Source organism: Mirounga angustirostris, unplaced genomic scaffold (genome assembly GCF_029215605.1).
Source record: "Mirounga angustirostris isolate CCGP_5_RB_7025 unplaced genomic scaffold, mMirAng1.0.hap1 SCAF_3, whole genome shotgun sequence".
NCBI lineage: Eukaryota > Metazoa > Chordata > Mammalia > Carnivora > Phocidae > Mirounga > Mirounga angustirostris.
Genome location: NW_026991711.1, coordinates 30495290 through 30509162, shown reverse-complemented (window position 1 = coordinate 30509162; position 13873 = coordinate 30495290).

Sequence of the window (13873 nt, the reverse complement as noted above, 5' to 3'; positions counted from 1 at the left end):
CTTCAGCCATTAAATTCTGAAAGAGATGTATTAAATCTCCCACTTGTCTAAGAAAGCGTGTATCGGATAGATATAATCTATAGATAGATATACAGATGTATATCAGATAGATAGATAGATGATAGATGATAGATAGATAATGTCAGTGGATATAGACTTCAGTGATTGTGATTATAAGAACAAGCATCTTCATATAACTTAAACCATCACCTTCCACTTTTCTGAACTATCATTTTGTTTTTCGTATTTGGCAGAGGACCTGGGTTCAAGTTCTGGTTTCTCTGTTATCATTAGTAATGAAGGATAATTGGAAGAAAGGCAGGCGGGGACAAGCCTCCCCCCTCCCCCCCCCCCCCACCCGCCCTATGAGGAAACCACCCTTAAAGGGATTTCAGACCACCCTGGATTTTAGACCACCTTTCCCACTTGATAGTAAATGACAAAAACCTGATTGGGTGACAGGCTCATAGAGGGTTAATCAAGATTAAAACAGCCCACCAACAAGCTCATAAAACCCCCTAGACTTAGAAACACTGGTGGCAACCCTTTCAGGTCCCCTCCCTTTCCAGGAGATTTGTACTATTGCTCAATAAACTTTGCTTTGCTGCCCGCCCCTCTTCATCTGGTCTACCTCTTCATTCTTCAAAGAGGCATGACCAAGAACCATGGGCACACCAAAGGAAAAGAATTTCTGTAACTTAGGACTTCAGGTTATTTGATTAAAATCTTTGAGCTTGAGTTTCCTCACTTGTAGAAGCAAGATAATAATAATAATAATAGTCCATTAATATAAGGAGCAAATGAAAGTCAATAATGTAAAAGTTTTTTAAAGTCAAGTTTTTTTTCAAATATGAAATATTACTTTTATTATTATTACTTAGTAAATTTCAGACCAGTGGTTGATATTTCCCTAAAACTGCAATTGGCTGGCTTACACTGGTAAAATATTAAGTTTGGGGAAATTCTACAAAATTTATTCTGAGGTATGAAATATTTGCTATGAACCTGGACCAAAATTGTTAAAGCCATTTTTATATAACTTTTCACTAAAAACTCACCTATAATGGATGCTAACTCTTTAGCTTTCTTAAAAAGTGATTTTATTAAACTGTTTTATTCATTAGAGTATTATGGGAGAAGAGATGAAAAGCCACTCTTGAGTTTAGGAACAAATTCTGCTATTTTTTACAATGAGGGCATTGAATGTGAATCCTCTTCAAAGTTCATTTTATCCCTTAAATTAACTTTAGTGTGTTTGTTTTAGAACATTATGCTCTTATATGTGAGTCAAGGGGCATATGGCCTCTTTATTGGAAAATAAAGAACAGATGTGTGGTTTAGATAAGTACACATAAACATGTGAAGGTCAGTGGCAGGTGACTCATCATTTTGACCATATTGTGGAAAGGATATGAATAATTTCCTTAGAGGAAATTTAATCCTTGATACAGCAACATCAAAGAAACCATTATTTTATTTATCTTACTAGATAAGCATAAAAAGATTTAACAAAAATACCAGTTTTTTCTTCGAGCTGTTAATAATTCTCTGGACATCCAGATGATGGATTTAAGAAAATGTGCTGAAAGCCAGTCTGAGTACTGAGCATGCATGTCAACAGAGGTCCATCTTAACTGAAAGCAGACACTTCTTAAATATACCTTCCTTTTAATTTCTTTGAATATTTAATTCACTGTGCATGAGAAGACAGGACAGTGGGTAACTTGCTTTGGAGGATGTTTTACTTATTGTGTCTTTAAATACCAAAACCTTGTATTGGCATCCCTTGAAATCGAAGGAAAGCATCTAGCTTTTAATAGAAAAAAATTAAAACCATAAGTTCTTGAAAACTTTTGAAATCCCTCTTCTTTTTTTCTGCCTTTCTTTGCTATAAATTTCCATTTTGATCAATTCAAGAGTTTTCTGGAGGACAGAGCAAGTCTTAAAAAACTGAAAGTTAGTACTAATTTCACCTTCAGAGAGGATCACATTTATATAGCTTTCCCAATCATGGCCAGGTCTTTTCTGGGTCCATTTATCTCCATAGCTGTTTGGAAACAGTTCAGACTCTGAGTCTTTGAACCTAGACTCCAGAAATGTTCTTCTTATTAGTCTCCCTAGAACTAATTTCTAACTACATCAATATATAGCAATATGCAGCAAGAACCATTTCCTTAGATTATTCATCTATTCATTTACCCCTCATGAATGTATGTATTTATTAATTTATAATCCACCACTCATCTTATATATGTTAAGAGCTCTGCTAGGTACCTGGAAAAATGGAGATAATATTGTTTAAAAGACTTGCTTGGGGGCCCCAGAGGATCTCCAGACAATAGTGCCAGAGAGAGATATAAACAAGCTGTTACAAAATGATGTGATGAGAAATGAAATGGATGCATTCTCAGGGATTAAGAGCGCATCATTGAGGAAGTGCAGGCTTGTATCTGCTTCGGCCACCATCATGGTCCTGTGCTGGCACGCTGGCTGACACCGCGGCATTTGGCAAGCATACGATGAATGCCCGGATGGGGGCATGAATGGTAGGTCAAGGAGGGCTTCTTACAAGAAAAATCAATTCAGTTGTAGACTGAAGACTATCAAAGTGTACATGAGAGAGACACTGCCATGTGGATAGCTTGGTAGAGAGAAATGAAATAGCATTGGCATGCTCAGGGTATGGGCAAGTAGAACGGTATGACAGAGCATTTGGTGAAATGACTGGGACATACATCACTAAGAAATGTGGTCTTGGTGAGTAATAAAAAATGCTAAAGGTTTTAAGTAGGAAATTGGCATGATCTGATTTGCTAGGTGAGAGGATAAAGCTACAGGGAGGCAAAGCCTTTGGGAGTGATGGCAACAGAGTGGTTGAAATTATAAACTCTTAAATCCATATTGATAAAGGATATACTTTCTCCTTTTAGAATTCCTTAGGGATTCCAACAACCTTGAAAGGAATTATAGCACAGTGGCTAAGATCAATTATACTGAATCCAGACTGCACAGGTTTAAATCCTGCCTCTGTCACTTACTGGCTGGGTAACCTTGAACAAGTTGCTGAACCTCTCTGTGCCTCAGTTTTCTCAACTGAAGAGGGGGATGACAATAGTAGTGCTTGCATCATTAAGCTATTTATTAGGAGGATTAAAGGAGTTAGTCTGTAAAGTGCTTGGAAAAGTGGCAATAGTGTTTGTTAAATTTGTTAAACTAAAACCTAATACATTGATTCACAACTATTTTGTCTAAAATTATGCATATGTGTTTTAATTTTCTGTGTTCATTTCTCTAAAACTATACATATATGTTCTTTATTTTCTTTGAATTGAAATTTTTATCTAATTTTCCCCCTAAAAGGATAAACATTTGATTCTAAAGTGATAAATAAACCAGTAGTGATAAATCAGCCAATAGAACTTGCAAAACTGCATGCTGAAAACTATGTTAAATACTTCCTCCTCACCAAGCATGTAAAAGATCTAGACAGAATTTGTAAGAAAGATCTCATGGATTGTGTTGGTGCTGTTCAGTGACCCACCCACCACCACCCAGGGGGAGGAATGGGGTGAACGACTTCTTTCACCTCAACTTCCATGAGACGGTTGGGAGAGCTTCAACTGCGTCCCCTACACTTGAGGGATTTCACTAAGTTCTTGAGCTGGGATCCTGCCTGAGAACTGGAGAAAGGCAGAAGACAGGCTCGCCAGCTCTGCCAGCAGCAGAAGTGAGAAAAGGGCTTCTGCCTTGAGCTCAAAGAATGTGTCAGAACAAAGGAAAGATGACTACCTCCCAGGGTCGGGACAGAGGCCACAGATAAGAAAGGGCTACAAGGGAGGCAGGCTGAGGAGCTGGCTTCTGCAGAGGGAAGTTCAAGGTTCCTAGGGCCTGTGAAGGAGAGAAAATGAGGAGGCAGAGCTGTGTTCTTCCTCTGCATCTGGGGAACTTCCAGTAAACAATCTCTAGCAAAGGAGAGGGGTCCCACCTCTAAGTCACAAAGTGGGTTTGAACCTAGGCCTGACTCAGACCTAGCATGAAGATGGTTTATGGGAGCAGGAACTTTCCCATCTCCCTACATTCCCTCACTCCCCACATTCCAACCCAGCCAGATCAGACATCAGGGTTACTGAGCTGGGGAAGAGAATCAGTCAGGGGGCAGCCCACATCCCCCTGCCCACCCCAGCAGAAGTTGGAAGCGTTAACAGAAGTTAACGCTATATATGAGACCAAAATGAGACAATTTTGTGACATAAAGTGATCTTAATCTTTGGCTTGTGTTCTGCAAAGTCCTATAACTGTCCTTTTTCTTGCATAGGCAGGGGAAAAATCTAGCTAACTGAACACTGTGAGACCAGAGAGAGAAGGGAATACATTTGCTCTGTGAATTGAATCCTACAAATTGTACTTGTTCAGGGTACTGGATACAATTTGTTGATTCTGTCTTCTGTTTTATCCATTCACACATTTCACTCCAGACTGACCAACTCACTCTATCTGCCAGTCAGTGATTTCATTTCCAAACCTTTTCTCATGCCTTTTCTCCCAACCGACATGAAAGTACTCATCACATTCAGGACTTCTAAAAAATACCCCATTATTCTAGTGATGCCAACAAACCCTTTGATCAGTGCTTCTCCAACCTGCCACCTTGGATAGATTTCAAAGAGTCTGAAATTGTCCCCCAATATTTGGATATGTAGCTGTACATTTTTTTTCTGGTGGCAAAATTGATAGCGTTTGTCAAATTTTCAAAAGAGGACTAGAAGAAAAACAAAAGGTAAAGAAAATCTGTCTTCATTCATACTTCTCTTACTGCTAAGATAAGTTAGAGATATTCATGTCCATGTCTGCACAAAATTATGAAGAAGGTGTAGTTTCTTTCTCTGTACTTATTATCACTAAGGGCTCTTTGTTCTTCCTTCCCACCTTTTGTCCCTCCAGTAAGTATTAGTATGGAGTATACGTTCCTTAAGTTACTGATGTACCCCTGCCCCAGAAATTCCCATGTCAGCATTTCACTCTCATAGATCACTTTTGAGATGTATTATAGGTGCCCAGTATGGTGGAAGAGGAGGGAAAACTTTCTTGGTTGTTGGTGGAGCTTTCTTAATCCCCGACATGGCGGTATGTAGACTGTGCCTAGGGCAACGGATAGAATATATTTTAATGTTTCAGGGGTTATTGTACATGTACATATACATTAAGTTTTAAATTTACATATGTTCTTTTTTTTAAGATCTTATTTATTTATTTGAGAGAGGACACAAGTGGGGTAAGGAGCAGAGGAAGAAGCAGACTCTCTGCTGAGCAGGGAGCCCAACACGGGGCTCAATCCTGGGACTCTTGTATCATGATGTGAGCCAAAGGCAGACGCTTAACAGACTGAGCCACCCAGGCACCCCTAAATTTACATATGTTCTTGTTCATTTCCTCAAGAGTCACACATGGTGTTCAGTACAGAGGAGCTGAGCAAATGCTTGATTATGGGGATGATGGTTGGTTTCTAGAAATTGAGCCTAATGAATGGCCGTGATTGTCTGATCTCCACTGATAATGGGTCCCTCCATTTCTCCCTCTCTTGGGTCTTTTGAGTTGTTATTCTGAAATTTTCCTTCATTTGCTTCTTTGTTTAGCCCTTCTCTATTATTTGAACTGTTTTTCAGAGTTAGCAACAGTTATCCTTGGTGGCCTTTGATTGTGAATTGGATTACCACAGTTCTCAAGGTGCTTTAAGCTCCAATTTCTGACCCTTTTCCCCATAAAAACCAAAGGAGGTGACTTCCTCTCATTTAATAAACATCATCTAAATCCATCAGCTTCATTTCATAATTTTACATGAAATCCGATAAAAACCTATTAATATGAGTTTCTGGAGAGAACAGAGTAGAAATTGTAAGTGGTTACTTATAGTTTCCAGATGTTTTTCTGACTCTGGATGACCTATTCGTGAGGTGTAAAATTACAGTGCTGAGATGGTCCACTTTCCAGCAGTGCAGAACTCCTCCTCTCATGGAGAAAAGCATCTCTTCTGTTCCACTGAAGATTCCTTTCAAATCCGCAAATAGACATCTCACACTGACAAGGTGTGGAGAAAATGAAGAAACGGAAGAGACTAAGATGAAAGTAGAGAAAAAAGTTTGCTTTGAATTGTGAATCAAATTCTGAGTCCTCAGTTTGTAGAAAGTGTCCCTTGATCTGTTAAAATTGATGTTCAAAAAAAGGTAATTTGAGGGGCTCCTGGATGGCTCAGTCGTTAAGTGTCTGCCTTCGGCTCAGGTCATGATCCCAGGGTCCTGGGATCGAGCCCCGCATCGGGCTCCCTGCTCGGTGGGAAGCCTGCTTCTCCCTCTCCCACTCCCCCTGCTTGTGTTCCCTCTCTCGCTGTGTCGCTCTCTATTAAATAAATAAAAAATCTTTAAAAAAAAAAGGTAATTTGAGTAAGTGCAGGAATTAGTATCTTATCACTAGCCAGGTTATAGAATTGATAGGATTGGTTTGGGGACCACGAGACTGGGAGCAAACAGAAGTGGTAAAATTAAGGCTTTCAACCCAACTCGATGTTCCATAGGACTTGGTGTATTGAAGAAGTATGTCCCCTGAGGTGTAGGGCTGTATGCAGCCCCACAGATGTGGTTAGGCTCTGTCTTTATTCCTGATACCCTTGCTTTCTTGGTTCGTATATACCTTTTCCCTGGCTCTAGGGGAGAGCCCTTAGCACAAACCCTGGCTCCTCCTTGCCTGACCTCTAGACTGATACTCTTTTTATACTTTCTGGATACTTGAACTCTGGACTATTTTTCTTTCTGTCTAAATGGTATTTTTGTGTATAGTATTGGTTAAGGTTTGAGGTTCATTTTCTCCTATAAAGATACCTAGTTGTTCAACCACAACTGTTGAACAGAGAAGCTCTTTTTTTTCCCCCAAAAGAAATATACATGTTTTGCTTTTAGTTCCAATAATACATGAATTTTTTACAAAATTCAGTGCTATAGAGAAAGTTAATGCTCCCCTAAAATCTCTCTTGCAAGAGACAACCACTGTCATTATTTTTCATATGTTCTACAAGATTGCATTATTTGTATGTTTATTTATATAATGAGTATACACATGCACACACATACACTCAAGAAAATGTAGCCGAGTGGTTATGAACTCCAGAGTCACACCGTCCAGGTTCAAATCTCATCTGTAAACGTGTAAGTAACTTGTCTTTCTGTGCTTCTCTTTTCCTATCTGTAACTGAGAAAATAATATCTACTTCATAAAGTTGTTTGCAGATTTAGATTTAGAAAAGCACCTAGGAAAATGCCAAACACGTGGTAAGCAATGTGCTAATATTAGTTACTATTATGCTATAAGATGTTCTGTGGCTGCTTTGTCAATTATTGATAATTCATAGATCCCTTCCCATAATACCATAGAGAGATTTGTCTGAGCTTTTAAAATAACTATTCTGTTTTATTGTATCCTATTCTAAAAAGCCTATTCCATATTCTATCCAATGTCCATACCTAGAATTTAGGTACAACATTAAGACTAACACCATTTTGGGCAATTGGGTGGCTCAGTTGGTTAAGCATCTGACTCTTGATTTCAGCTCAGGTCATGATCTCAGGGATGTGAGCTCAAGCCCTGCGTGGGGCTCCATGCTGAACATGGAGCCTGCTTAATTTTTTCTCCCCCGACCCATCCACACTCTTTTCTAAAAAAAAAAAAAAAAAAAAGACCAACACCATATTGTCTTAATTGCTGTGTTGCCTTTTTACTGTTTGAATACCACATATTTTTTTCTTTTACAGAGAGGGATATAATTTACACATTCTACAATTCATCCCTTGAAAGTTTTCAGTAGCTTTTAATATATTCACAAAGTTGTATACCTGCTGTAATCAAATTTAGAACATTTTTATTATCCAAAAGATATCCTGCACTTCTTGACTGCTACCTCTCTTTTCCTTCATACCATTTTCCCTATATATCTAGGAAATCCCCCATATATTCTCCGTGTCTATGGATTTGCATTTTCTGGACATTCTTAGATGAATAGAATGATACAATACATGGTCCAGTGGGCTGTCTGCTTTCACTGAGCATAATGTTTTGGGGCTCATCCATGTCGTGGCAGGTATCAGTTCAGTACTTCATTTCTTTTTCTTGCCCAACACTGATGTCTTGTATGGATAGACCACTTTTGTTTATCCACTGAACACTGGGTGGACAACTGTGTTAATTCCACCTGAGGGCCATTATATATAATAATGAAGTTGCTGCTTTTCACATCAGTGTTCCTCCTAGTCACCATTTCCAATAATCAGCAGCATACTGTAAGGGATCAAAGTCCTTGCCAACTCAATAGTGACCATTCATGTGCTTCTTATTGAGAAAGCAAAATACAAGGCATTTTACTTAAGAGTCTCCATGTATGCCTCTCAAGGGTGTCCTAGCAATGCAAGTTCTTCTAGCCAATGGAAAAAGACCTTGCATATGATCCTCCTTTAACTCAAGGTGCCATTGCTACTTTCTGCCTTTATGAGCTTTCATTAATATGTAATGGAAGCTTGAAAGAAACCATACCAAGCTAGTCTTCTGCCAATACTAATCATTTATTTGGTTACTCATTCATTTGTTTTGTTTCATTTATTCATTTGCTTGTTTAGTTACAAAAATGCATAATGCGAAAGGAATGAAATTAGTATTTTTGGCAAAGGAATAACTGCACCAAAAATTAATGAAACTACCGGTAAGATGGACAGTGGGAAATGTATGCTATACAATTCTGTGTAGTTACTAAAGGTAAACTAAAATATATCTGTTTGTTCTACCAGCCAAACAAAGAAGGAAATAAGATCAGCTATTGATTCTGTAATGTTTTCAAGGTACAAATAAACCTCTTATTCAGGATAATCCAGGTTTTTCCTTACATCGACATGTGTTTCCTTATCTTGACATGTGAATCCCTTCCTGGTAATCTCCCCCTACCTACAGGCAGAAACACTGTACCATGTTAGTGAACAACAGGTTGAAAGAGCTTTGAGTTAAAATAATGAGAATTTTATTCTTACAACTTCCTTCAGTTTACACCTATGACATAACATGAAAAAGCAGTTCAATAGAAACAATTCTAAAAGGGGAAAAAAAAAAAACAAGACACATTTTAACATCTCAGAAAAGTCATTTATATATGCAAGATTTCTCAAGTTTAAGTTGGGAATAAATATTATATCAACTCATTTCTGTTGTACTGATGACTTAACACATAAAAGGGTACTTAATTCCAGGCGGGGTCCTTCTTCATTCCTGCCAATTTATCTCAGCCTCTCTCTACATGCCGATTTCATTCTCTGGAAGCACCTTATGCCACACTAATGGGACATGGCCATCAGCAGCTCCACTTATTGACCTGCCCACCATGCACACACTTGATATTACAAATAAAACTCAAGGAAGGGCTGTGATTGGCTTGGGTAACATGACCAACCATTAACAATTCCTAAACCAGAGAGTCAGTCATGAAAAACATTGGACCATTTGGAACACTTATCTAGAGATGGAAAAAAGAAAGCAATTCTCCGAAGGGGGGATGGGGTTAGTAAACACATGGCCACTGGAAGAATCAGTATGAGTTCTATAGCCAGTTTAATTGGTGCCTAATCATGATAGCTACTTCACATGTTATGAGAATTAAATGTGGGAATGTGCTGTGCAAACAGTAAAGTGATATATAAAATCCTCAATCACTATTCCTCCCCGTATGTTATCCTCGGAAATTAAAAAAAAAAAAAAAAAAACAAAACACAACAACTCAGAAAAAGGTTTCAGAAGAGAGAAGACTGCTTTGCCTGGGGGAAAAAATGAAGCTGCTTTTCTACAGTCCCTTGTGATTTGAGAGCAAATCACCAACTGTTAAAAGTCTGAAAATGAAGAACCCCCAGGAGTGCACTCCGGCCTGTCAGAAAGATGATGGCTCAGCAACTCCACTCTCAGACCCGGAGAACACTGTCTGCTTTGCAATCCTCCCCAAAGTCTAGGAACAGTATGGACATAATACCAGTGACAGCACGTGGTGAGACCCTTACTGAGGAAATGTTTGTGTGTCCTCACTGGTATTCTTTGTAATTAAATGTCTTTGAAAATCATTCCCCGAGAGTTCTAAGAAGAGGTTGGGTCATTACCCTCCCATTTCCATGCCACAACATTCCCAAGGGTGCCGTGAGAGAAGAAATATTCTAGTAAAAGTAATTTTCTAAACAATGCTCTGAAGGACATCAAGGCAAGGGCATACTTAACAAAAGTGTCTTGCCTTATAATGTAAAGCTGAAATTTTGGCCTATATTTTCAAGATGGTTTAATACAAAAAGAGCCATAGCCTTGTAGAGTACAGAAGAACACATTCAAATGTCCTTTTCTCCCCTTCTCCAGTAAGAAAGAAAAACTCCAGCCCGATGGAACAATTAAATTTGAAAACAGACTATTTTAAAATGGAGCTTTCATCTTGGTTACCCTGCTAATTAAAAGCGGTGAACATAGGTAACCGCAGTTTTTAAGTAGGAGCTAATTAAAATCTTCGTGTAATGATGGACTTATATTACATCCAGTAAATATGCTTTTAAATATTCTGCTTATTATTTTCCTTTTTTTTTTTTTTTTTTTTTTTGCCTTTCTGCTTTGGAACAAATCAGTTTCCATTACTGGACCCATATTTAGGCAAATAAAATCAATCTATATATATAGTTTGCATGACAGTGGGAGAACCCCAACCCTGGAGAAATTCGAATGCAAAGGCCTTTGCCAGATTTAGGAGAAAAGTCTCCATTTAGTTTCCCTTTAAGTATTAGTCTTGGGATACCTGGGTGGTTCAGTCGGTTAAGCGTCTGCCCTAGGCTCAAGTCCATGATCCCGGGATCCTGGGATCGAACCCCGCTTCAGGCTCCTGCTTAGCGGGGAGCCTGCTTCTCTCTCTGCCCCTCCCCACCTCGTGCTCTCTCTCTCTCTCTGACAAATAAATAAAATCTTTTAAAAATTAATAATAAATAAATAATATATATATATATTTAAAAATTAGTCTTTATTTTTGTAACGATTGAGATTATTATTGAAGAGGCAGGCCCTTACAGGTGAGGAAATTCCACATAAAGGCACAGGAATCTGAGAGGGGAGGTTGAAATCAGGGAACTGAATGAGGAAGGTAATATCAAAAAGTCCCCTACAGATGAAAAGGTGCCCTGGGATCATCCTGTTCAGATGTCCGGTACCCCACAGTCCTGGAGCTCTCCAGGAACAATGGTTACAAATCTACTCCAAGACAGAGTAAATTAGGAATTCTTAGTGCACCCCCACTGAAGAACTAACATAATCTGAGCCAAGCTGTTGTACTTTCCTGTGAGGACCAGCAACATTCAAGACCACATTCAAACCAGACAGCTTCCTCTTGCCTATTAATAAATGTGCAATACCATAAAACTCACAAAACCACATATCAATATTGAGATAAACAAACTGCTAACTTTCTAGCCTAAAGTGTCTACAGTAGCACCTTTAAAGATTAGCCTTCAAAATTTGCTGGTTTTCCCCCCTTTTCTAGTTATCACTGTGACACAGCAATGTTTGCTGAATTAAAGGTACGGTGTGTGACTTCATCCCATTAGTCATCTCAGCACCTGCCTCGTCCCAGGTCAGCACAGGATTCTGCTCTTCTTCGTCCTCTCATCTGCTCCAGAATTTCAGCCAACAATCAAGAACATGCCGTGGTTCTTGGCAACCCCAAGGCCCAGATGCTGAATAATTTTTAACAGTTAACCCATTACTCATGGTATTTTCAACACTTTTAAAGCAGTCTGGGACCATGAAACCTGCTCTCGGATGGTTAATTATTGTCTTGCTAACTTCACAAAGTTGCAGCAGAAGTAGCTGCATGCAGGAAGAGTTGAGATCACGCTGACTACAGAGACTATATAGTGCGGTTCCAACTCGGTACTTTCATTGCAAACAGGTGATTATTTCTCAAGTATGTATGCCATGAGCACTCAGATAAGCAATGCTTTGCTTCGTGGGAGAAATAAAATATTTTCTCTAGAACTAAAACTTCTTTAGAACAGCAAGTAAAAAGCAATAATGTTTTTGAGCTATAGTTCCTCATTTGTTTATTCTTCTAACTGTGTTTATGATGCTACCTTAAACGAGTGAATTAAAATGTTTTATGCTTCCATAATACCTTCATTTAAATGACTTTAAACGAGGAACATATTGTGTCCTGACAACCTACAGAAGCAGAGTAGTATAAGTAAATGATTACTTCCTCTGAAAGGCAAACTGAGGCAAAGGGAGAATTTAATAAGTGCTACATATTAACTTAGAGGACTCTTCATAATTATTGGAATTAAGACATTTTACCCTCTAACCACGATGACAAATATTCCAGTAACTGCTGATAACTCAGTGCAGCCTCTTTCCCTTTGGTGTCTGGATGCAGCACCAGAACTTTCCATGACATAGCCACCCGGGCACCTAGCAGCCTTAGCAGCCCAGGGACCTGGCAATTCCACTGAGACCCATTTGCCATCTCTGCCCTGTAGTGTTCATGTCCAGAAAGAAGCGCCAGGTGTTTCAGTTGTTTAGATATTTGTTTATGATCGGGCACTAGATAATACATATTTGTTAACTCTTGTCCGTAATGTTATTTTTAAATTGATTTGAGGAATCTGAAAACAGTTGAATTGTTGGAACTGTCAGATGTAACGTAAATGATTTATTCCAAATGCTTCTGTGACCAAGATCAAAACAGACCTAAGGACTCTTTTCTTCTGTTGTGACTTAAAGCATTTAACGGTTGGAATGGTGAGTCTTAGGAGCGGCTCTCATTTCTCCTTTCTTTCTCTTTTAGAGTTGTCAGTGTCCCAGAAATCTTTGAGCAGATCGTTGGATGAATTTGACACTTTCCTTTAGTTGTGTAGTGCATCAGAGTAGCTTCTGACTCCCTCTTGCTTGTTTATCCCAGTTTAGAATAGTCAATATTTTTAATGGTGAGTCTGTGAATGAATAACTCTATAGAGCTATTACTTTAAAATCTTGAGCTATTAGAGCATTATGGTCTAGGGCACAGTCTCCAGGACTAGACTACTTGGGTCTGAATTCTGCTGTCACTTAACAGCTGTGTTACCTGAGACAAGTTCCCTAATCTCTCTGTGTTACATAAAGATATTAATAGATGTATACTGTTGTTCTGACAATCAATTGTATTAATATGTGTAAAGAGTTTCAAAGTGCCTGGCACATAGTATGCACTATGTAAGTGCTAACTATTATTAATCTGCACCTACAATTCCACTTACTTCCCGCCATCTCACCAGGGAACCACTGATCATAAGGAACAGTTGCTCACACTCAATAAGAATGTGGAAATTGACCAGAATAAATCCATCCCCACTTGCAAAACAACAAAATAACCTATTTAGTGATGGAACATTGTCATTACTTGCATGTGCACATTTGCACACTTACATTAATTGTGCATGTCTATGTTCACATTTGATGCAGATAGAATTTGACAAGTAGGAACTAAAATGACAAATTTTTTAAACATCTTCATAGAAAAAATTTTTTTAAAGATTTTACTTATTTATTTGAGAGAGAGAGAAAGAGCATGAGGGAAGGGGGAGAAGCAGAGGGAGAGGGAGAAGCAGAGAGAGAGGGAGAAGCAGACTCCCCACTGAGCAGGGAGCCCAACACAGGGCTCAATTCCAGAACCCTGGGATAGGGACTTGAGCCGAAGGCAGGCGCTTAACCCACTGAGCCATCCGGGAGCTCACATAGAAAATTTGTTTTGCAAACAGTTCTAACTTCTAAATCTGGTGGTAGAAAAGTTGGTATTTTCTTT